Source organism: Rhinolophus sinicus, linkage group LG04 (genome assembly GCF_036562045.2).
Source record: "Rhinolophus sinicus isolate RSC01 linkage group LG04, ASM3656204v1, whole genome shotgun sequence".
NCBI classification, from domain to species: Eukaryota; Metazoa; Chordata; class Mammalia; order Chiroptera; family Rhinolophidae; genus Rhinolophus; species Rhinolophus sinicus.
Genome location: NC_133754.1, coordinates 134132347 through 134155847, shown reverse-complemented (window position 1 = coordinate 134155847; position 23501 = coordinate 134132347). Strand labels below are relative to the sequence as shown.

At 34.4% G+C, this 23501-nt stretch overlaps 1 protein-coding gene across 44 annotated transcripts in view; it reads right to left on the bottom strand.

Annotated features, from left to right (window-relative positions):
* The window catches only part of PTPRD (protein tyrosine phosphatase receptor type D), a 2063955-nt gene that overhangs the window by 763760 nt on the left and 1276694 nt on the right, over nt 1-23501 (bottom strand). For all 44 annotated transcript variants that reach the window (XM_074330405.1, XM_074330404.1, XM_074330420.1 and 41 more), the window contains one exon: nt 7275-7336. The gene's annotated coding sequence lies outside the window, so the exon portion shown is untranslated. The remainder of the gene's footprint in view (nt 1-7274; nt 7337-23501) is intronic.

The following is a 23501-nucleotide window of genomic DNA, read 5'->3' as shown; positions in this document are numbered from 1 at the left end:
CTGGACCCCTGGTTCCCACACCTCACTTGTGGTTTGTCTGAAAATCCAGGTAGCTCTACTTTCAAAGCAATCAATTCCTGTCCAGAATTCAGCCACTTCTCCCACTTCCACAGCTATAACTTAGTCCACCTTTGCCTGCATTAATGAAGAATACTCTGGCATTCCTACTGTTTTAAATTGCAGTAATATGAAGATCTCAAGCAAACTGTAGACAGTGTTTGCAACAGAAGATATCACATAAGAGTTTTCATACTTTCATTCAATAACTGTAGGTGTTTTCTGAGCTTTCAGAATATAATTTAAAACTACGATTCTGCATAGACAAATCTGGGATTAGATTCATAAGTCTTTCTTTTTTTCTTTTCAAGTTTGGAACCATGTCTATGTGCTCAACATTAAAAAAAGAAACACACAAAACAAAACATGAGACTTTTATAAAATATTATCTTTAGGTCTATACTATCTACCACAAGAACAATTCACCTCTAAAATCTTTGTTAGTAAACTGTATGAGATCACACAAAGCATGTTAATAAAATGTACGAAAGATAGTCTTAATGATTCTTATAAATTTAAGACTCAAAAAGATATTCACTGACTCTTTTAAGGAATGCTGTCCTTCTTGTGTGATCCTGTTTTGTTCCTTCCCTTCTCATATGTCACCCTTGACCCAGCAATTACATGTTCAGTACAGACCATCCAGGTAACTCTGACTTCATACCATTGAATATTTAAGAAATAGGTATGATACAAGCAAAATCCAAAATTATTTAGAAATACAGAGCCCAAGGCAATTGATATAGTTCAGTTCCCAAATTCTGCAGAAATCAAAACAAAGCAAAAAAGAAAAGAAAAAAAAAAGAAAATATACAACATTTTATGTCTTATTCTTGAACTCAACCTCTGGGTGATCATTTATAGCTGAGTCTCCAAGCCACTCCCTTTGGGCAGCAGATGTGATGTGCAGCTACCAAGTACCAAAATATAATGTTTCAGGCAATCTTGCATTGCTACTCTGGCATTTCCTCCATTTTTCTACAGACCATAAATAGAAAAATAGTGGAAGGGAATGAGGCAGAGGCAGATAATGTGGACCTTTAAGGATCTGACGTCTAAGAAGATTCTCAATTTCCAATCTAACTGTTCTGGTTCTACACTCCACTACATATAATTGAATATGCTTGAAATCATTCAGTTTATTTATTTGGTCATTTATTTCTACTGAGGAACATTCACCTTTGCATGAACATAATCTTGGATGATTTGACTATCAAAGTCACACAGAGGAAGAGCTAGAAGTCAACCTCTATTCAGTCATTAAGAATCCCTCAGTTTCTCATAACCTTCTATACGTAGGGCCTTTTCTCCCTTTCTGTCCATTTCTTAGGCAATTTGGATGTAGCCAGTGATTTCCAACTTGATCACTAAACTAAGGCTGGACAGATTTAAAAATATACCCATGTTAATGAACTTCAAGTCTAGATGGTTAGATGGTCAACATGTACTCTTAGTGTGTGTGTGTACTAATGTCCAGCCTCATTTTTCAAAATAATTTTGTAAGGCAGGACTTTTTAAAATTATGACTATTTTTAAGAGCAGTTTAAAGTTCACAACAAAGTTGAGAGGACCTAATTATATTTTAGCTTTTATTTGTTGAAGTGAATTGATGAGTACAACCAAAACTAGAAGAGAAGATTTATAATATATATTGATTAATATATAGCATTTTATAGGAAGACAGATGTTATGATATATATGACATAAGAACCTTATTTATTTTATACTACTAGCTTTATTTGTGTGTTATTATGAACTCAAATTAGACTTAAATTCTTTTTTTCATCATCATGACTTTCTTAAGCAAATAAAATAATTCAAACTGATAGTCTTTTTGATGATTATGGTGATTATGATAGCAAACAGTTATATTTAGTCCTGTCAATCTTGACTTAAAAATGATAAAAAAAATAAACAAACCAATTTAAAAATCCATATATCAGGCCCTATTTATAGTACTCTATGTGAAAAATACCTTTAGGTTTTAGTTGATTCATAGGCAACTACACAAAAGGCACAATTAATTTCAAAAGCTGAAAGTACAGGGGTCGGATTAGGAGACAGTAGCTTTTCCATGTACTTATGGTCGTATACAGACAACACTATTTGTCACATTGTATTTCCTATAGTTATCAACCTGAAACCTTTTATTGATGTGCTAGGTGGAGGCATCAGAGGCTGAACTATGTGAAACTCATGTCACAAAAGGAGTTGTTGTAAGAGGTATGGCTATTTTGCATAGAAAACAGAAGGAATAAAAGCAAGTAGATTTTACGTCAATATAAGGAAGACCTTTCATGCAATTATAACTATCCAATAATGAAAATGAGGTCTGTGTACAGTTTTAATCAGATTGGCTGTGTGTCATGGGGGAGTTTCTTATAAAGGAGGGGATTAAACTACGTGATCTTCCCTACTCTTATGTCTTAATTTTTCTTTCTATTTTATTTTTTCCATCAAAAGATAATATGTCTTAAATGCAGAGTACAAAATACCTGAGTCACTGATACACCACCACATATCTATTTGATCTTAGGCAGGTTGTTTATTTTCCCTGGATCTAAATTTGTCATGTATAATACATGGCCTAGACTGCAGGGGTGTCCAAACTGCAGCCCGCTGGCCAACTGCAGTCTGCAATCCATTGTTAATTGGCTCGCAGCAAATTCCAAAAATATATTTAGTTTACTTAAATAAACCAGGTGAGGCAATACGTACTTCACCTCGAGTGAGTGGTCCGGCTGTTTATGTATTTTACTGCATATGGCCCTTGGTAAAAAACGTTGAAAAAAGTTTGGACATCCCTGGCCTAGAGGCTTGACGGTCTCTATTAATTCTAATGTTCTCTGACCATACAAATGTAGACATACTGAATCAAACTGTAAATCAACCCATGGTGAAGAATCATTACAATAATGGGCTTTTGGAACTGGAAAGCATTCCATCAACCCCCACGTATGTCATTAGATCATACATATTGCCAATCCTATACTGACATGCTACTAAATTATTTTAATAATCATTTCTTTTAAATGCTATGTGTATAATATGGAAGTTTTGGTTACTACTCCTGAGTAACAAAGTGTAACTCTCAAACAGAGATATTCGGAGAACAATTTTCTTCTGACCATGCAGTCTGGGTGCACAATTAACCTTCCCTTAATTAGATTAACTTGCTATTTATCTGGGATTGTCAAATTAACACTGTAATCAAAAATCTCTAGTAGAGACCTGAATATGTCCCTGCTATGTGTAATGTTAATTACTTTTTTTTATACTAAAAATAAATGAAATCAGGCTCACTTAATAGAGGGCCTTAGCAGATCTGTTTTGTTTCTCTACTTAGAAATTTATAAACAATTATGAAAATCAGCTAAAGAAACCTTAGTATTTCTGACTTTCTTAATTAATGAAACTCCAAGCATTAATTAAAATTTCAGAAGTTTACTCTTAATGTGAAATATTTATCAGCAGTGGCATTGGTCCTTATATTAAAGCATAATACTGCACAGCATACAATCAAATGTTATAATTCACAAGAAACTAAATTGCACTTGCCAAAATAAGCAAAGCACTTGGCCATTGAACCCATGATAATATTACGCTCACCCCACATATTTGTGAATTTCCAGATTCAGACATTTTAACAGTTTCTGGCTAACAATATCTTGATCCAATTATAAAAAGTGACACTGACAATATGTTAAAAAGACAGCTCATTTAACCAAATTAACTAAACTTGGTCAATAGCCCTAAGGCAAAATGTTTAAACCCTTAATTATAGATTAGTATATCATAATTAACAGCATCTTCGCTATCCCATAATTGTCTTCATCACTCATTTATTAAGTGTCCATGGTGTCAAGGCACTCATTAGGCATTGTGAGGAACACAAAGATGAGTAAGAATAAATAATACACAGACCTTCCTTTCGAAAAGTTTACAGTCTAGACACTTAAAGAGGAATTGGCAGGAGAGTGACAGCCTCATGCTTTTGCCATCTTGTTAGATGGTTTTGGTTCTCAACTCAAAGTAATCAGGGATCATCTCAAAATAATAGTGGCAACTGTTGTATCTGAAATTCCACCTGGATTTAAATCCTGGTATTACTATTACTTGTGTGAATTTGGGCAAGATATTTAGTTTCTCTAGTTCTCAGGTCCCTTATCCTAACATGGAGATAATTAAAGTATAGACCTCCAAGAGTTACTGTGAAGAGCGAATGAGGTATGTGTGCATGTTCTTTGCACATAGAATGCATATAAAAATTAAAGGGTTAGTGTATTAAAGGGATAAAGGATACATCAAACAAGAAAGCTGTCTTTTCTTTGGTAAGATTAAAAATTCGACATTTTGTCATATGCTAGAGTTAGATGCCTGAATTTGTGACCGATAATAGATACAGCCATAGACTGCCAAGGGAAAGAAGAATTTTTAATGCACTTCCCTAAAGCAACATCACTAGTGAGCTGGGGATCTTAGACAAATGGAGGAGAAGACATTTTACGAAATACTGATCAAATATAATGCACCAAATAAAGTGTACTTGGCTTTACCCAATTGTTTGACAAAATGTCTTACGATGTTTTTGAAGATAATATGAAGAAGACAGGATTAGAAAGAACTAGGTAGATTTGTTAAGTGGCAGAACAGCCCTTAAGAAGACACTGGGATGAGTAAATATTAATCTAAAAAATACTTTTGTGCCTGTATCAGAGTGCTATCTTTGGTGGAGTGGAAATACAGAAAGATTTAAAAGTCAGTGAATTTGAATTTGGGATTCTTGCTCTAACTCTCATTAGCTGTGAGAAAGGTTTGCCTCCTGTACCATCAGTTTCTTCATTTGTAATGGGCGGATATGGGGATTGCATGTAGAACAGTTCATTTTATCCATATCATAAAGGCTCAATAAATAATACCAATAATAATCATGGTTATTTTTATTTTTATTTCATTTTTGTGATGAGATGAAATGGTTACTGTACTTTGTTTCCATTTTTACTCATCTTGAAAACACAGGTAGACAGAAAAAAAAAAAAAGCATTTGATCTGTATTTTATAGGAGGGGTAATTAGTTATGTTCTTTCTGACCTGAGAGACCATGTTCTATAAGTCAAGTACCTATCCTTTCTCTAGAAGGTGAACTTCTAAAACATTGAATATTTCCACTTATAAACATGCTTATACATGGGCAGATAAGTCCCTGATTTGATCTATTGGCTCATCATTTAAAAAGATTACCTGGTAAAACCTGTGATGAATTATAAAATAAACTCAAATTATTTTTAATTGATGTTTCTAAATACAAATTTTATAAAGCTTACAAAGTTTCAGTGAAAATAATAATGATAACATCTATAGATAACCTATATATTCTCTACTATATCTCAGATACTGCTCTAAAGTATTTTGATATATGAACACATTCAGTCTTCATTACCCACATAAGAAGTAGGTATTGTTATTACCTCTATTTTACAGATAAGAAATCTCAGATAAGCATATTTGAATAATTTGCCTAAGATCAAACAGCTATTAAGTAACAAAGAATCTAGACAAGTCTAGGTGTAGAATCTATATAATTTACCTCTTACAATAGAATTAATTTGTTTTGAAAAAGCAATGCCATAGATAGAGGTATATTTGAAGTATTTCTATTGGCACTAGATCAGACAGCAATAGAACTTGAAAGGAAATAGGAACATCATTTGTATTATTTGTTCTATGGAAATAAGTACTTTGGATTAAAAAACAACAAAAACTGGTTTTTAAATTAACTCTGAAACACAATGAGCTCAGAAAGTGGGAACTGATTCTATACAAATTGGTAAACCATAAAGCAGAATGATTAGAATCATAAGAGAGTATGAACAAAGACACATAGGAGTTTAGAAGAAGACATCATTTTGACTAGGGGCATCCCAGAAAGCTCTATAGTGAATGTGAGCTGAATTGTAATACATAAAATAGAAACAATGGGAAACAGTCTAAGAGCCCAAAATAAATTTACTACAATCCCATATCTCTCGTGTTTAATTCTTACGTAATTTGACTTCAGAAGCATCTTGGTTTCTGAGGAACCTTTGTGCACCTTTTCTATATACAGATATTCCCTTTTTTCTTAGAGTCATAAGAAGCATCAACCCAAAATTAAGGTTCACACAGGGAATATGAGAGTCATATTCTTTCCTTTAAGCTGGGAATACAACATTTTTAGCAGATATGAGTATTTGAGCATGCTAGGAACTTTTAAACTTTGTAAACTTTATAAAATTTGTATTTAGAAACATTAATTAAAAATAATTTGAGTTTATTTTATAATTCATCACAGGTTTTTACCAGGTAATCTTTTTAAATGATGAGCCAATAGATCAAATGTCTTAGAGAGCATAGGAGTTGTTTCAAAGAATTACCATTTTAAGACTAGAAGCACACTATTAAGCTGTAATAGGCAATAAAAAATGTACTTGGTAGATGATTTTATCAAAAAGTATTATTATGATAGATGAAGTGTTTATATTAGAGAAAGGATACATAAGGTAACAGTTCTGTATTAACGGGAAAAAAATCTGTTTCAAAGTAGTGAGAACTGAATGTATAACATAACTGTTATTGTTGAACAGAGATTAGACATGTAAAAATTTGCTAATCTATTTGCTAATCTGTTTTCTCACTTTATTCCCTCATTAACAATAAATGGCTTTGTAGCTTCCAAAAGAACCAAAATAAAGTATGAAAGCGAGACCACTGCCTAGGGCTAATAGTTTCATAGCAGCAGCAGCTAAATTCAATCAACATTTAAATCTATAGGCATCTGTTACTCCAGTTCAAAACTTTAACTCATTGTTAGATGTCCCACACATTCACGACTAACATCATCCATGATTCGGAACTGAAAAATGAAACCCTCAATGACAGATCATTTCCTAGTCATTCCATTGGATGTAATTCCATTTATAAAAGAAAAAAAAAAAATGGTTACCCATAGTCAAGAAGTATTCAAGCTTATATTTTTATGAGGAATACCAAGTGAATAGAATATAATGTTTGAATATTCTTTCCAACCATCCATACATCCTAACTGATATTTGTTGAGCATCAATTATATATCAGGCACTATATTAGGTGCTAGGACTCAAAAAAGGGATGAGGTTAAGATGTGTTGTAGACTTACCTTACCCGAAGAAGGGAGGGGTTAAGATGTGTTGTAGACTTACCTTGTGTGTTATCCACTATAGGTGTTTTCAGACACAGTCCCTGGCCTCAGGAAGTTCAAAACCTAATTAGAAAGAAATAAAAATTATTAAAAAAAATATTTCGAACCCTAAATTGTCTTCAAGATATCAAACTTCGATCATCCCCTGTTTTAAGAGGGATTGGGACAGAGAGGAGAGAAAGCAAGATGATTAATGAAAAGCTGGTAACAATTATATGTAATATAATCTTTAACTGAAATTATGAAATTTCAAAAATCAACATGAACATTTCTTTTGTCCACATGCTATGAAGCAGTGCATATTGACTATTCACTAAAATTTTGAATTCAGACTATCGTGTGTAATATAAATTGGCTAAGTTATCTTCTTACAACATCTATTTCATCAAGTCTACTGAATGTCTTAATTTGTTGCTTCCTGAAATTACATAATACATTTCGAAATCCCCTTCCTTTGACATTTATGGAACTGGATGCCCCCTAAGGTGTTCAGGGAATCACTTAAGCCCTGGCAGCCAAGCTAAAGCAAATCCTTGTCTGTCCTACTGCTCCTGGGACTAGCTTGCAGAGAAGAATTGTAAATTTTATAAGCACTACATTTATGTAAAAATATCTCATTATTATTTTAAATCCACACCTCTTGAACATATAAAAAATACTCTATGTCTTAATTCTTTCATAGAATCATTTTACAAACTTTAAACTCCATCTTAATGATCCTTGTTCATCTTCAGAATTGTTTCCTGCTGTCTAGACCACATTTTTTTTTTTTTTTTTATCAATTCCTCTTCACTTGTTCAACTGTTTTCTTCTTCAGTTCCCTGGGAAGTTGTCATCTCATGTAGCAAGACTTCCCTGGCCTTCTGTCCCCTCCATGTCTCACTTAGATGTATCTCCTAGATGCTCAACAGCTCTGTGTAGTTCTTTATTATATCTTATCACATTACCTGGTGTCACAGAAACTGGCTATTTGTTAACCAAACTGTTTCTTTTTTCCTCCTGTTACCAAGCCAGACTATATTTTGCAGATAGATGTGATCATGTGACTGAATTCAGTACAGCTAGATACAAATCATGCCACTATCAGGCCTGGCCTTAAAATCATCTCATACATGATCCTTCATTAGAGGTTCCCTACCCACACGTTGAATCCCTGAGGATGTAGAGGAGGAAAGACCCATAAGACGGAAAAAGCCTGGTCCTTCAGTTACAGCTTTCAGGTTGACCCCTCAACGCACTAATAAAGTCTATTCACACTAGAGTGTTACAAAGATGACCCCTAACACCCCATCCTGATTAAGAACATCTATTGGCACTGGAGTTTTATGTAAATGAGAAATAAATTTCAGTTATGTCATTAAGAATGCTAGGTGTTTTTTACAATGCTTAAACTGCCCAGACTGTGACTGTTCGATTTGTTTGCTCTCTCCCACTAGACTGCAAACTATAGTATTCTACAACAACTGATTTTATCTCCTTCCAGGTTTTAGCTGAGCCCCGACACAGTATATGACACATAATGACCATCTCTATATTTTTTAATAACTTGAATTGTATAGGATAAAATGCACCATGTGATTTTCCTAGGAAATACTATTCTAAACACAGTTATTCCTTTGGGGTGCAATGTAAGGCTTCCTATATTAACAGAACAGGCTTCCAAATTCCTTTTGAATACCTTAAAGGTAGAAACTGAATTTGCTTAGGAGTTCAAAGCAAGAGGTAACATTGAACCATTTTTGCAAAACGGTTTTTTAGACTTCTACGTGAAGTTTTTTGGTAAGATGGTGAGAGCATTGTAAAACCTTCATCAGAAGTAACAGACTTAAAAGCTCCTTGATGCAGTTGCCATAATTTGAAATGTCCTTTGGACCTCCACTGGGGACTTAATGCCAAGGAGAGAAAATAAAGGTAATTTTCTTTCCTTTTCAAAACAATAACCAATCACAGATCCCAAGACCTTTTGCTCTTCTCATAGTAAAATGAAATAGTTTTTGAAGTTTTGAGAAGAATAGAGACATCTGACAAGCAATATCAGGTGTCAGTCAGTGTGCCGCCATGTATTTATTTGAGACATACCGAGATTTCTCCTCTTTCTTCTATAGCCCAAAACACACTGTGCACCCACTCCTTTTGGGTAACCACTTGTTTGAGACCACTTCTGAAAGGTCTCTTCATAAATGTCACCCATCTGTCTCTTCACTATTATCCATTTATTGGTTAAATTTAATCCTGTTTGGCAGAACCTAATTTTCAAACACATAGTTCTTTTACTTTGAGCCCTACTTAAGTAAGGAAACTATCAAGGAGATGATCAGATCTTTTCGCTTCCTCTTAATTAGAGGAACATTCTTCTGTCAGGCAAGCAGCTGCCTTTTAACCTGAATTTAAAATCCTCAAACTCTGATCCATGACTCATTTAGATTACTGCTGAATGGTACATTTAGGCTAGATTTTATGGGAGCTTTAATAAATTTGCAGTTCACTCACATCAGTGTTAACATATAATGTACCTTGGGAAATTGCTCGTCTCTGTATTGTCACACAAATGCAAAGTAGATTTGCCACTTGAAGACATTTTTTAAAAATTTCATGGATATTCAGACAACTATTCTGCTTCTCAGACCATCGCAATGCTAACTTTCCTTTCTGAGTACAAATATCAATCTAATCTAATGACCTGCTGATCTAATAGAGGAAACAACAGTATTAACATCAGCTGGAGATATTAAAAAATAATAATAATTCTTTCTCACTCATGCTTAATGTTTAGGTCAACTGAGCTTCCTGTTGTGGTCAAAGTACAAATTATTAGGAAGCCTCAATTTTGTTTTCTGAAGACTAAGGATGAAAAAATGGATCATAAATTCTTATAAGCAGGAGAAAATGGGCTTTTGGAAATTGGTTTAGCCAAGTGAGCACATTCCAACTCACAGGACATGCCTGATGTGGGTGAGAGAATAAAACAAATGATAAGGAAACTTTTATAACAGTATGGGCTCTTTCATTTCCATTTCTGCTAAAGTGTTAACTAATTGTTGTGTCAAGAAAAGTGTAAGAGCTACAGTCAATAACTTTAGAGAGCAGAACTGTCCGTGGTGAAGTATAATCTGGTCTGATACCATTTATAATACTGGCATACATTGGAGATATTGCATGTTTACTTCCAAACTACCACAATGAAGCGAATATCACAATAAAGCAAATCACAGGCATTCTTTGGCTCCCCAGCACTTATAAAATTTATTTTTACCCTATACTATAGTCTATGAAGTGTGCAAAGACATTATATCTATAAAAAAACATGTATATATCTTAATAAAAAATACTTTATTGCTAAAAAATGTTATCATTTGAGCTTTCAGCGAGTTGTAATCTTGCTGGGGGAGGCTCTTGCCTCGATGTTGATGGCTGCTGACAGATCAGGGTGGTGGTTGCTGAAGGCTGGGGTGGCTCTGACAATTTTTTAATCTAAGATACCAGTGAAGTTTGCTATATAGATTGACTCTTCCTTTCACAAATGATTTCTCTGCAGTATATGATACTGCTTGATAGCTTTTTATCCACAGGAGATCTTCATTCAAGGTTGAAGTCAATCTTATCAATCCCTGCTGCTGCTTTACCAACTAAGGTTGTGTAACTTACCAAATCCTTTACTGTCATTTCAACAGTCTTCACAGCTTCCTCACCAGGAGTAGATTCCAAAGTCAAGAAACCACTATATTTTTTCATCCATAGACGCATATCCTCATCTGTGTCAGTTTTATCATGAGATTGCAGCAATCAAGTCACATCTTCAGGATCCACTTCTAATTTCAGTTCTCTTGCTGTTTCCATGACATCTGTAGTTACTTCCTTGACTGGAGTCTTGAACCCCTCATGAGGGTTGGAATCAAGTTCTTCCAAACTCCTCTTAATGCTGATATTTTGACCTCTTCCCTTGAATCATGTATGTTCTTAATGACATCTAAAATGGTAAATCTTTTCCAGAAGGTTTTTAATTTATTTTGACCAGATCCATCAAAGGAATCACTATCTGTAGCAGGTATAGCCTGACAAAATGTATTTCTTAAATAATAAGTCTTGAAAGTTGAAATTACTCTTTGGTCCATAGACTGCAGAATGGATGTTGTATTAGTAGGCACGGAAACAACATTAATCTCATTGTATAACTCCATCAGAGCTCTTGGGTGACCAAGCACATTGTCAATGAGCTGTGATATTTTGAAAGGATTTTTTTTTTTTTTTCCTGAGCAGTAGGTCTCAACCATGGATGTAAAATATTCAGTAAACCATGTTGTAACAGATATGTTGTCATTCAGGCTTTGTTGTTCCATTTATATAGCACGGGAAGAGTAGGTTAAGCATAATTTTTAAGAGCCCTAGGATTTTTAGAATGGTAAATAAGCATTGGCTTCAACTTAGAGTCACCAGGTGCATTAGCCCCTAACAAGAGAATTAGCCTGTCCTCTGAAGCTTTGAAATCAGGCATTGGTTTCTCCTCTCTATGAAGGTCCTAGACGGCAACCTTCTTCCAATATACGTAAGGCTGTTCCATCTACAATGAAAATCTGTTGTTTAGTGAAGCCAGCTTCATGAATTATTTTCACTCGATCTACTGGATAACTTGCTATAGTTTGTGTGTCAGCACTTACTCCTTACTTCTACTTTGTGTTACAGAGACAGCTTCTTAACTTAAATCTCATGCACCAACCTCTGCTAGCTTCCAACTTTATGTCCACAGCTTCCTCACCTCTCTCAGCTTTTATAAAATTGAAAAGAATTAGGGCCTTGCTTTAGATTAGGCTTTCACTTAAGGGAATGTTGTGGCTGGTTTGATCTTCTATCCGGACCATTAGAACTTTCTCCATATCAGCAAAAGGCCATTTTGCTTTCTTATCATGTGTTTGTTCACTGGAATAGCACTTGAAATTTCCTTCAAGATTTTTTTCCTTTTAGTTCACAGCTTGGCTAAATGTTTTGTGCAAGAGGCCTAGCTTTCAGCCTACCTTGGTTTTTGCCATGTCTTCCTCATTAAGCTTAATCATTTCTAGCTTCTCTTTAAAATGTGAGATATGACTCTTCCTTTCACTAGAGCACTTAGAGGGCATTGTGGGATTGTGAATTGGCCTAATTTCAACATTGTTGTGTCGCAGGGAGCAGGGAGGCAAGAGGAGAGGGACAGCAGTGGGGGAATGGCTGGTCGGTAGAGCAGTCATAATATGAATATCTATCGATTATGTTCCCCATGTTATATGGGCACTGTTCATGGCACCCCAAGATAATTACAATAATAACATCAAAGATCATGGATGTCAATTCACCAAAACAAAGAAAATAATGATGAAAAAGTTTGAAATTTTGTGAGAATTGCCAAAGTATGACAGAAACACAAAGTGAACAAATGATATTAGAAAAGTGGTGCCAACAAACTTGCACAATGCAGGGTTGCCCAAATCTTTAACCTGAACAACAACAAAAAAAGCAGCATCTGTTAAAAACAATAAAACGAGGTATTTCTGTATTTACAGATGTGCACAGAAAACAGTTCTAAGAAGTTTTGAAGGTTTCCATTTACTTTGATCATAAATCTAGGTTCCCCCCCCCACAGAAATAATAATATCTCATAAGTACCTTTCATTTAGTGTGTTTTATGTCAGAAAAATATCTTTTTATTTTTATTATTTTTAAATTAAGTTAGCGAGAGTCAAATCATGTATCTTTTACATTCTGACTCATCAAAAATACTTTGGATTTCGTCACTATAATTTTTATCTATGCTATGTGGCATCCCTTCTGTTACTATATGAAAATTCCAAATTTTAGTAATGACTCCTTATGCTATTACATGTAATAGGCATACTTTAATTAAAATACTTGAACCAAAAAAAAAAAGTTATTTTAATAGAAATGCTGGGGTTTAATGTACATGCTATAATGTTTTTTTATAATGCTGTTTCAATTAGAAAAAAAGTTTACTTCGCATTACATTTCTTTCTGTTGCTAATCTTATCCTAAAGCACCAAAAAAAAAAAAAAAAAAATCCTGATTATCAAAATAGTATGTTATTGTAACACAGATTCTATATTAGCAAAAGGAATCATGATCCTTTAAAGTAGTTTAAAATTACATATTAAAGAGATTTCATTAGGAGGATTTCATTTTCCTTTATTTTGATTTTTTTGCATCTTTTTCTTTAGTTATCATTCTTACATTTCATAGGTACAAATTTATACTAGATAATCAACACCAGGTAAGCAAACATTTAGGAAAATATAAAATTTGAAATAAGTAAAGTTCCTTATCTTGCAAAATTGTCAAATCCTTATTTCACATGTAGACTGTACAGTAGAAGGCCGGAATAGATGAGGAAGAGTGTATGTTTTTAAGCTTTGTTTTATCAAACATGTTCGACTCCCTAAGTAATATATCATTCATATCTCTGCTTCTGCTTCTTTTTTTTTCTTTCCTTTTCTTTCATTCTCTTCCACCCCTAACTCTCTTCTTTTGTTCTTTTTCTAATGTCACCATATATATATATATATATATATATATATATATATATATATATATACACACAGACAGACAGATAGATAGATAGATAGATAGGTAGACAGATAGATGATAGATAGATAGATAGATAGATAGATAGATAGATAGATAGATAGAGGTTCGGAGCTTTGTTAACTAAACAACAACAAATCCTATCTTAAATCATATTGCAACTAACATAGAAACTTAAGAAAAATATTCTACAATGATGAAGGCTCGAGGAATACAAGTGTTTCTCATAACACATATGGCAGGATATACAAAATGAGAAATCAATTGTGCCTCTCATCACTAAAGAATGAGAGGATTTTTGTTTTAATTATTTTATTTTTTGTAGGTTTGTATGTGTTTCCACATGGTTTCTTTAAAAAATGAGTAGGATTTCCTGGATGGCCAACTCCTTTAAAATTTGTTTTTTAAATCAAAATACAGTGCACTTATAGAAAAGTGCATAAACAATGAATCATATAAAAGCAAACACCAGGGTAACCACCACCCAGCTCAAAATATAAAACATTTACAGTACTACACAATCTCCATGCTCCCTCCCAATCCAAATTCTCCCCTTCCCCAATAGTAAACAAACATTATCTTGATTTCTAACCCTATAGTTTAGAGCTGCCTGAAACATTATATAAATATAATTATGTAGTGCATATTACTTTGTGTCTGAGTTCTTTACTTAACATTACACTCACTGATTTTTATTCATGTTGCCGTTTTTCAAATATCATTTGAGTGTATCACACTTTATACAGCCATTCTGTTTCTGATGGACATTGGGCCATATCCAGTTTAGAGCAATTACAATTAATGCTGCAATAAACATCCTTGTAGACATTTCTTGGTACAAAAATGTTGTATATAATGAGAAGTGAAATCGCTGGATCATCTGGCAGACATATGTTCAACTTCAGTAGAGAATGCCAAACTGTTTTCCAAAGTGGCTGTAGCAATTATACTCCCTGAAATATATAAGCATTCCTGTTGTATCACATCTTTGCCAGTGCTTGGTAGGGAGATTTGCTTTCAACGTCTAGGTTAGACCAGCGGAAGAGGAGAGCGGGAATGAAGACTTAAAGTGGAAAAAGGAAGACTCCTGATCCAGGACTCAATTGACTAGTAGAAGAATGATGGTTGTGCTGTGAGTGGTGAAGACTTGAAAGTTAAGGCCAAGGAATTTCCCTGGCACTAGGAAGATCCATGGAGAGTGGAGGATCTAACAAAGAGCATGGAATTCAGTGAAATATTGTCGGTGCAAATCAACCTGGTAATAGAATTTCAGTGCAAAATAAATTTTGTGTGTGGGTGGGTGTGGCATGGGGTTGGAGTCTTTTCACAAGCAAATAAACAAAACCAACACATAAAATAGAAAGAGTCTCATCATATATGAGAATCATTAGAAATGTCTAGGGTGGTATATTAAAGGTGAAAAATGTCACAAGAGCATAAGTTTGCTGTGATGAAGAACTACGTCGTATCAGTCTATTTTAAACTATATCATATTCTTTTTGTGATTAATTTTGTATCTCAGCAGGAATGGAAATACAATTCCACTATTTTCAGATATGGAAATGTCCGGTAGGTGTTTACTGAACTGGTTTAGTAAATTAATGCTTTACAAGGTAATTATTTTACAATTATCCTATAGAAGGAGCTATTGAAAAAATATTCTCTAGAGCCAGGAATAATCACAGAGTTTTATAGCTGCAAGGAATCTTGGACAACATCTAATTAAAGCTTCTCATTTTACAGATAAGAAAGTCTAGGTGCACAGTTGCCCAATTACTTGATCAGGTAAGGCAGTAGTTAACTAGGATGATGAAGAATTAGGCTTTTTTTCCTAAAAGATAATCACCATTAATGCATTTTATTTAAAAAAAAAAGACGAAAATTTCTGTCTTGACTTTCTTTAACTGGACTATTTCTACATCTCTGTCAGAACTCATCATAGTTCATCTACTCCAAGATGTTCTCTCTGATCTCCTCTTTCTTCAAGTTTGTGTTAGATGCCTCTAGAATGTCTTAAACAATTTTATAATGATTTCTACTTTGCAATTATCTATATACTTATCTCTTGGCTCACTACACTGAGAAACCATATGGTAGGGATTGCTTATTTCTCTGTTTTTAGGCCTTGGTATTTTGCATAAGCCTCATATATAATAATACATGATAAATATTTATGGAATTAGTTAAATATCAAAATTTAGCCCCAAATCATTTTGGTATGTACTTAATTAGGTAGAGGTGAAATACACAAGGTCAGACAATTAAGTTTGCGAGCTCATCCTAGAAAAAGTGCTAGATACCTCATTGCTGAATATCACTATGCCACCTTCAAAGTACTCCCCTTGGGAAGCTATGCACTGATGCCAGCACCTAGTCCACCCTTCAAACAATTTTGGAACTCTTTTTCTGGAAGGGCCATCAGAGCTGTCATCGTATTACCCTTGATGTCCTGAATGTCATCAAAATGTCTTCTTTTCAATATTTCCTTTATCTTTGTGTAAAAAAAAGAAGTCACTGGGGGCCAGATCTGGTGAGTAGGGAGAGTGTTCCAATACAGTTATTTGTTTACTGACTAAAAACTCCCTCACAGACAGTGCCATGTGAGCTGGTGCATTGTCGTGATGCAAGAGCCATGAATTGCTGGCGAAAAGTTCAGGTTGTTTAACTTTTTCACGCAGCCTTTTCAGCATTTCCAAATAGTAAACTTGGTTAATTGTTTGTTCAGTTGGTACAAATTCATAATGAATAATCCCTCTGATATCAGAAAAGTTTAGGAACAGTGTTGCAACAAGTTCGCAAACTTAATTGTCCACCTCATTTAACTACCCATTTTGTTAGTGTTTTGGGCTGTTCATTGAAATTTCTGTTCCTGTTGTTTTCAGGCACATGGTACAGAGTACTTCCTTGTTCCCTTAAAAATAGTGTGGCCTTGCTATTTGCACATAAGCAATACATGTCACTTCCATGGAAAAGATTTTGATAGCCAGTATTCAAATGCTCTTCCCTTTATTCAGCGCCAGTGATCTTGCTGACTTCCTGAGTGAGCGCAACAGAAAAAGAATCCTTAGCCAACTTGCGATGGCATGCATTTTATTAAAATGCATGTATGATTGAGAAATAAAACTATGTTGTTTTAAGTCATCAAAATTTTAGAGTTGTTACTGCAACATAACCTAGCATGTCCTGGTTTATTACAATGGAATGAGACTATGGGGACTCGGGGAGACAGTAAGTTTTTAAATTTCTATTTATTTATTTATTTATTTATTTATTTATTTATTTATTTATTTATTTATTTATATGTGGGAGGGACATGAACCTCTTGGGGGCCAAAGGGTGGCCTGTAGTAGACAGCTTCTAAAATGGATCTCAAAGATCCTTATCTCCTGGCATGTGTGCACTTGGTAATGCCCTCTCCTTGAGTGTGGATTAGATTGAGTGACTTGCTTCTAACAAAAAGAATGCTGCAAAAGTGATGGGAGGTTGCTGGTGAAAATGGATTTCAAAAAGACTGGCTTCCTTCTTTCTCGTCCTCTCTCAGTCTTTCGTTTTCAGAGCCCTTGGTCTGGGGAAAGTGAGCTGCTATGTGGTAAACAGACCTATAAAAAGACTTACTTGTATGTGGCAAGGAATAACATCTCTGGCTTACAACAGAGAATACTTGCGGTTTGTCAACTGTCAGTGAATGAGCTTGAAAATGGATCTCTGAGCCCTGCCCAAAGTCATGTTAGTACTTGGACATGCATTCTCTTCAGTTGAGGCCTTGAAATGACCCCAGTCCTGGCAGACACCCAGATTTCAGTCTTGTGAGAGATTTTGAATCAGAGGTACCCAACTGCAACACCTTGATTCATGACCCAGAAATTATGAGATAATAAAAATTTGTTGTTTTAGGCTGGCTATGTTTTGGGATAATTTGTTACAGAGCAACAGATAATGAACATATTTTATAGTTCCCTATCTAAGTACACTATATACCATATCTAAAGTTGAAGGCAACATTTCAGTTCTCCATTTATCACATATTGTAATATGGTTATAGCTTATTATTGGATATATGAACCCAAAGCCACATAAGAATCAAATTCAAACTTCAGTTGTTTGAATCAGTTTATTATGTCAAAGACATACAGATGTGAACAAAGATATATAAATAAGATATAACTAAACATATAATCATGATTAGCATTTAGGATACTACAAAGTTAGGTATTTTGGATCTCTTTGATTTTCACAGATAACAGAAAAGTTGATTTGTGCATTAAGAAGAAACACGGGTTACATGAGACCATTTTCATGTTGGCCCAATATAAACTGAATTCTACTTAGTGAACCTAATTCTTGTGCTGCTTTTGAAAAAAAAAGTATCAAAGTATGATTAGAGGAATGGAAAGACAGTGAGACTAGGGCTTTTAGGTTATTTTGAATCACCTGAATCTAAAAACAAGGGCATGACACCTGTACTTCCGCCATATCTGTTCACAATCAGGAATCTAGGACAGTGTCTATAAATTCCATAAATCAGAGAGTTAATGTTAAATGACATATGGCAATGATGAAAAAAAAAACTGTAAGAAAAAATTAGAAAGTATTTGGGAGAAAGCAAGAGTGCAGTTTTCATATGAAAAAATAAACTTACGTGCTGAAAAAAATCTTAGGACAACCAATATAGTAAAGCTTAAGACCAAAAAGAGGAACATTATTTAGGTATTAGCCTAATAGGAGACTTGAAAGACAGGTATGCTAGTTATGAAAAGGTTTTTCATAGATGAGTACAATTGTTTTCACACATCTGAAGTCTACCCTTCTTCAATCCCACCAGGACTCCCTGATGAATACTGCCTTTTCTGTGAAAGCAGTGATTCATAATTTCCCTTTATTCTTGTTTGTTACTACAAAAGACTCAATCTTAGGGGGCTTTAATTAAGATGACAAGACAAAGAATAAAACAAATAGAGGGTATGTTAAATGCCTGCCTGAAACCAGAGCTGTACCGCTTAATATAAAAGACTCTTCAAACCAATAATGAAATAATCACCCTTTTTGTAAGACTGATTCAGAAAATGAAGGCTAGATGTGGACTTGGGAAAACTAATTTACACTGGAGGAGGGAAGAAGGGGAAGAACCACTACATAAAATCTGTTAATAAATATCAGAGACTGCAGAGAAGCACAGGATAAGCTGCAGCACACGTTCCCTCATGTAGAATATGGCAATCATGACTCTGAGAAGAGAAGCAGTTAAGTCCCCCTTCTTTCCAACAGGCAATCATTTTTGCATTTTATGTTATTTGAAGAGAGCTTGATTATTTTCCTTTGAATGAAACCAGATTGATTCACATTTACCTGTCAACAAAATGTTCTAGTCCTCTATTTTACCTGTCTATATAAAGGTTTATGACCTGACTGTAAAATTCTACAGGCAAACCTTTCATTAGATATAAATAAATGATCGTGAGTGACCAAGTCAAGCTTTTTTTTCCTTTTACTTTTTTATTTAGTTTTTTTGGTGCCAGATTATGCTAAATTAACATGCTCAGTATTATAGAAATGACTGATATTTGCAGTAATGGATTGAGATCACAGATATTACTTTATTCAAGGTCAGATAAAATCTTTAAAAATCATATCCAGAGGGAAAATCCACACATGAAAATGATAATTACGTTATTTGAAGTCTAGTTTAAAGGGGGGGAAGATAACATATAATTTCGTCCAGCTTTGTAAACTTGTATAAATATTTAAGTATTGCTCTATCAAATAGGGACAGATAAGAGGAATGTGTAAAGACAAACAAGAATTGAGCTCACAAATTGACTCATATGGGTTTGATTTCACCTTCTAAAGTAGGGAGCTGGGCTCCAGAGTGGGACAGTGGGACAATGGTTCTAAAAGCATTTGTACAGTGTTTCCCAATATTATACCTGTATTTCCATATTTTTGAAGGGGGATAGAGAACATCTATCGGCATCTAAACACTTACAGTTTGGAGGACAGTCCACTGGACCGAAAGTTGGGAAGGCTAAAAGGCAAGCCCATGTTTGGCCATTCACTAGTTACACAATTTTGGGTTGGGACTTAACATACCCGAACTTCCATGTTCTCATGTGAAAACTACGATACGTGTAGTTCTCTACCTTTAAGAACGTATATGTGGAATTTTGTTGTAAAACTCATCTTTTGGAAATCCAAAAGCTGAATGATTGCTATTTTTTACATTTTAAGGTTTCTTCCTATGTCCTGGGACACAGAGTAAAATTATATTAGTCATGACCCTGATCAATTGTGAACTTTTGATTCTATCCGTCAGTTCACACATCACCCATGTAACTGATCACTCCATATTAATTCAGTATCATTGTAGGCAAGTCACTAAAAAAATCAGAGATGAAAAATGTGGTATCTCTGCCCTCATGTATCTTACAGTTTAATGGAGATGCTTATCTCTTAACACTATGTCAATACCCTCATATCCACTTTCTTTTGTAAGTTAATAATGAAACACATTGGCTCTGAAGTCAGACAGGCCTTTCTCATCCCGACATTTTACAGCTTATGCCACCTTAAATGGGATAGTAACTTTGATTTCTCTAAACCTTATTTTCCTCATTAGTAACATGTATAGAATAAGAGTACTTACTTCATAGGGTTGTTGTGAATGTTAAATTAAATCACGCACTTAAAGCATGTAGCAAAGTGTCTGGCATGTAATATGTGTTAGATAAATGAATGTTAACTATTTTTCTTTTTCTTACCTGGATCTTAATGTGCTCCTAAGAAAGAGAAAAGTAACACCTGATATCTAGGGGCTGGCCTACTACTGTCACTCAGGCCTTGCTGTTGCTACCAAACGGCCTGGTCCTCACAGCTAAGTCTTACTGAATGCAAATCATTTCACAGAATAGCAACATTAGACAAGGTCATTTTTTGACCATGATGGATCTGGACAAAACAAGACCACTCTATAATCATGTCTGAAAATAGATAAAAACATGAACATTGTCAAAACTGAAAAATGACCAATCATCTCCCATCCTGGCTAATATCAGTGACTGTATAGTTGCTTCTTTACTCGTGACAGCTTTTGCCTCACTTGGTTTTTTCTCCTAGGTAAGGTTAAGATACCCAATTATAGTTACCCCCACTTTCTGGCAGCATCTAATTCAGAGCAAAGCCCCATATTCTTACACTCTCCCTGCCCAAATTCAACACAAACACAAATCCTGTAACAAATCCTAACACCCTCTTACTGAAATCCCTCATAATTCCCACGTATGTGTGTTACAATGCTGTCAGAAGCAATAAACTGAACTTTTCAACTACAGGTGTGTTCCTGGAGGCCTTTGACTGGAATCTGTTGACCCACTTAACCACACCTCTCATCTCTACATGTTATTATTTTTCTTCTCTCCTTAACGAATGTTACATTCTACCTTGACTTCCTTTTCCTGTCACCACTCCTTTCTTGTTAAATGGTTATTACATGAATGAATGCTCCCTTTCTATATGTTTACTTGTTATCTTTCTTCTTTTTCATAGTCACAGCCCAAACAAGCTTCAGGGAAAATCATCATCATCATCATCATCATCATCATCATCATCATCTCACCACTCTGTTAGGGAGCAGGAAATTGCATAGCATCAAGATTTCTGATACTGGAATCTCTTAAACCCAGGCAAGGACTAATACAGAAAAAGAATAATTTCAACTAGGTGCTGCACAATAAAAGAACACAGGAAGACTATTAGGAGTTTCTGACTTTGTAGGGAGTAAAAATAGACATTTCTGTTTGTTAGTATTTCTAGTTATAAATGCTTTTTTTCATATCTGGTTGAGCTTAGTTATTATTTTAATTTTACATAGACATGTAGCTTTGTATTTCTTCACTCTTTCATAGTTTCCAGTGGGTAATTTTTAGTCATCAATACACACTATGCAATTAAATTGGTTGAAAATATATACCATAAAATCAAAGAAAATTTACTGTGTTTGCCCGAAAGTAAGACCTAGCCAGACCATCAGCTCTAATGCATTTTTTGGAGCAAAAATTAATATAAGACCTGGTATTATATTATATTATATTATAGACCCAGTCTTACATTAATTGGGTCTTATATTAATTTTGCTCCAAAAGATGCATTAGAGCTGATGGTCTGGCTAGGTTTTACTTTAGGGCAAACATGGGTAAAACATAAATTTTGTTAATTCTTCTACCCTAACCTAAGTATCCACATAAAATTTTACTGGAAATTAGCTCTCATATGGGGATTTTTGTAGCCCTTTGTCAAATAAGTTTAAATTATTAGTATTTTTTTAAAATGTGCTTCTCTTTTATTCATGTAATATACATTGAACCACATAGAAGTTAATTTTTTTTTAATTTAAGATAGACAAAGTCGCTGGTAGACATGAAAATAGAAAGTATATCATCTTAGTTTTCTCTTACTCTAAATAAAATCGGTCTTGAGAATTTTAGTTAATTTCTTCTCCATAAACAATTTTGGTGACTCAATTTGGAATACCTAAGATTTTGTACTTAAGCAGAATAGAGTTCCTGAGGGAAATGAACCCAAATGAAAACATCAGGTTTGTTTCAACCTAGTCTCGAATCTTGACATGTTCTGAAATAAAAATGAACTGAATAGAAACCTTATGCTACTATTGGGTTGAGGGTGACCATAATTAGTCTTATCTCAATGGAAAGTATCTGATTTGTCCATCTGGGTAGATGACTACAGTTTAGCTTTAAATGACAGGAAGTAGATGCACAGAACTTAATTGGTTCCTATCTGCCCTACATTATGGGAGGTCTGCCTTTGATTCTAAGGTCAGGGCTCTGGCTTCCAGATTCGTTATAGCTTGGGTATATTTTAGAGAACTTCTCAGCCACGGGAAGAGGATATAACTTATGATTAATTATTTATGTAGCATCAAAAGTATGTGTTGGGTAGCAGGTCAAATGTTATCTAGAAGGCATAGATTGAAAATTGGTTAAATCTGAAGGGCTTCCCTGATGATGAGTGCAGAAGAAGACATAATATCATCCTTCCAGGTAAGAACAGAAAGAACAGGTGATGGTTTGTTGTATCTAGAGTACTTTGCAATATGTATAAAACTAAGTTGATTCCTCAATGCAGGGCTCTGCGTGCTGTGTTGGTATCACTGCTGTGATAGGGATTGATTTTAGAAAAAAATGGAAGACTTTTAAGCACATTCTTTTATTCAGGGATCCAGTATAAAATTCCATTGTGAAAAATAGCCATTAGTTAACCTTAAGTAAAATCACTAATCGAATTGTCATCTGTATCCTGTTGGCATGCCCCTGAATCCCTAACCAGAAAACTCAGAGACTGTGAAATACAATAATGCTTATGGAATTCACCTGCAGTATTTTGCTGCTATAAAGCATTAATGAGAGGAATGAAGACAAGAAGATCAGAACCAAGTACAAATGGTGACAACTGACAAGAGTACTATAAACAAGACCCAGATCAACTTAATCCTAGAGACATGTTTAGCTACAGATCACTTTGTTGGAAAGGTGAATATAAATGAGTTAAATGGTATTTGAAAAAAAAAATATTTCAGAAATATGCCAAGACTAAAGAGTTGCAGAACGTTTAAGCTATACAGGTCAACTTCTTGAGAAAATGTGAAACAATT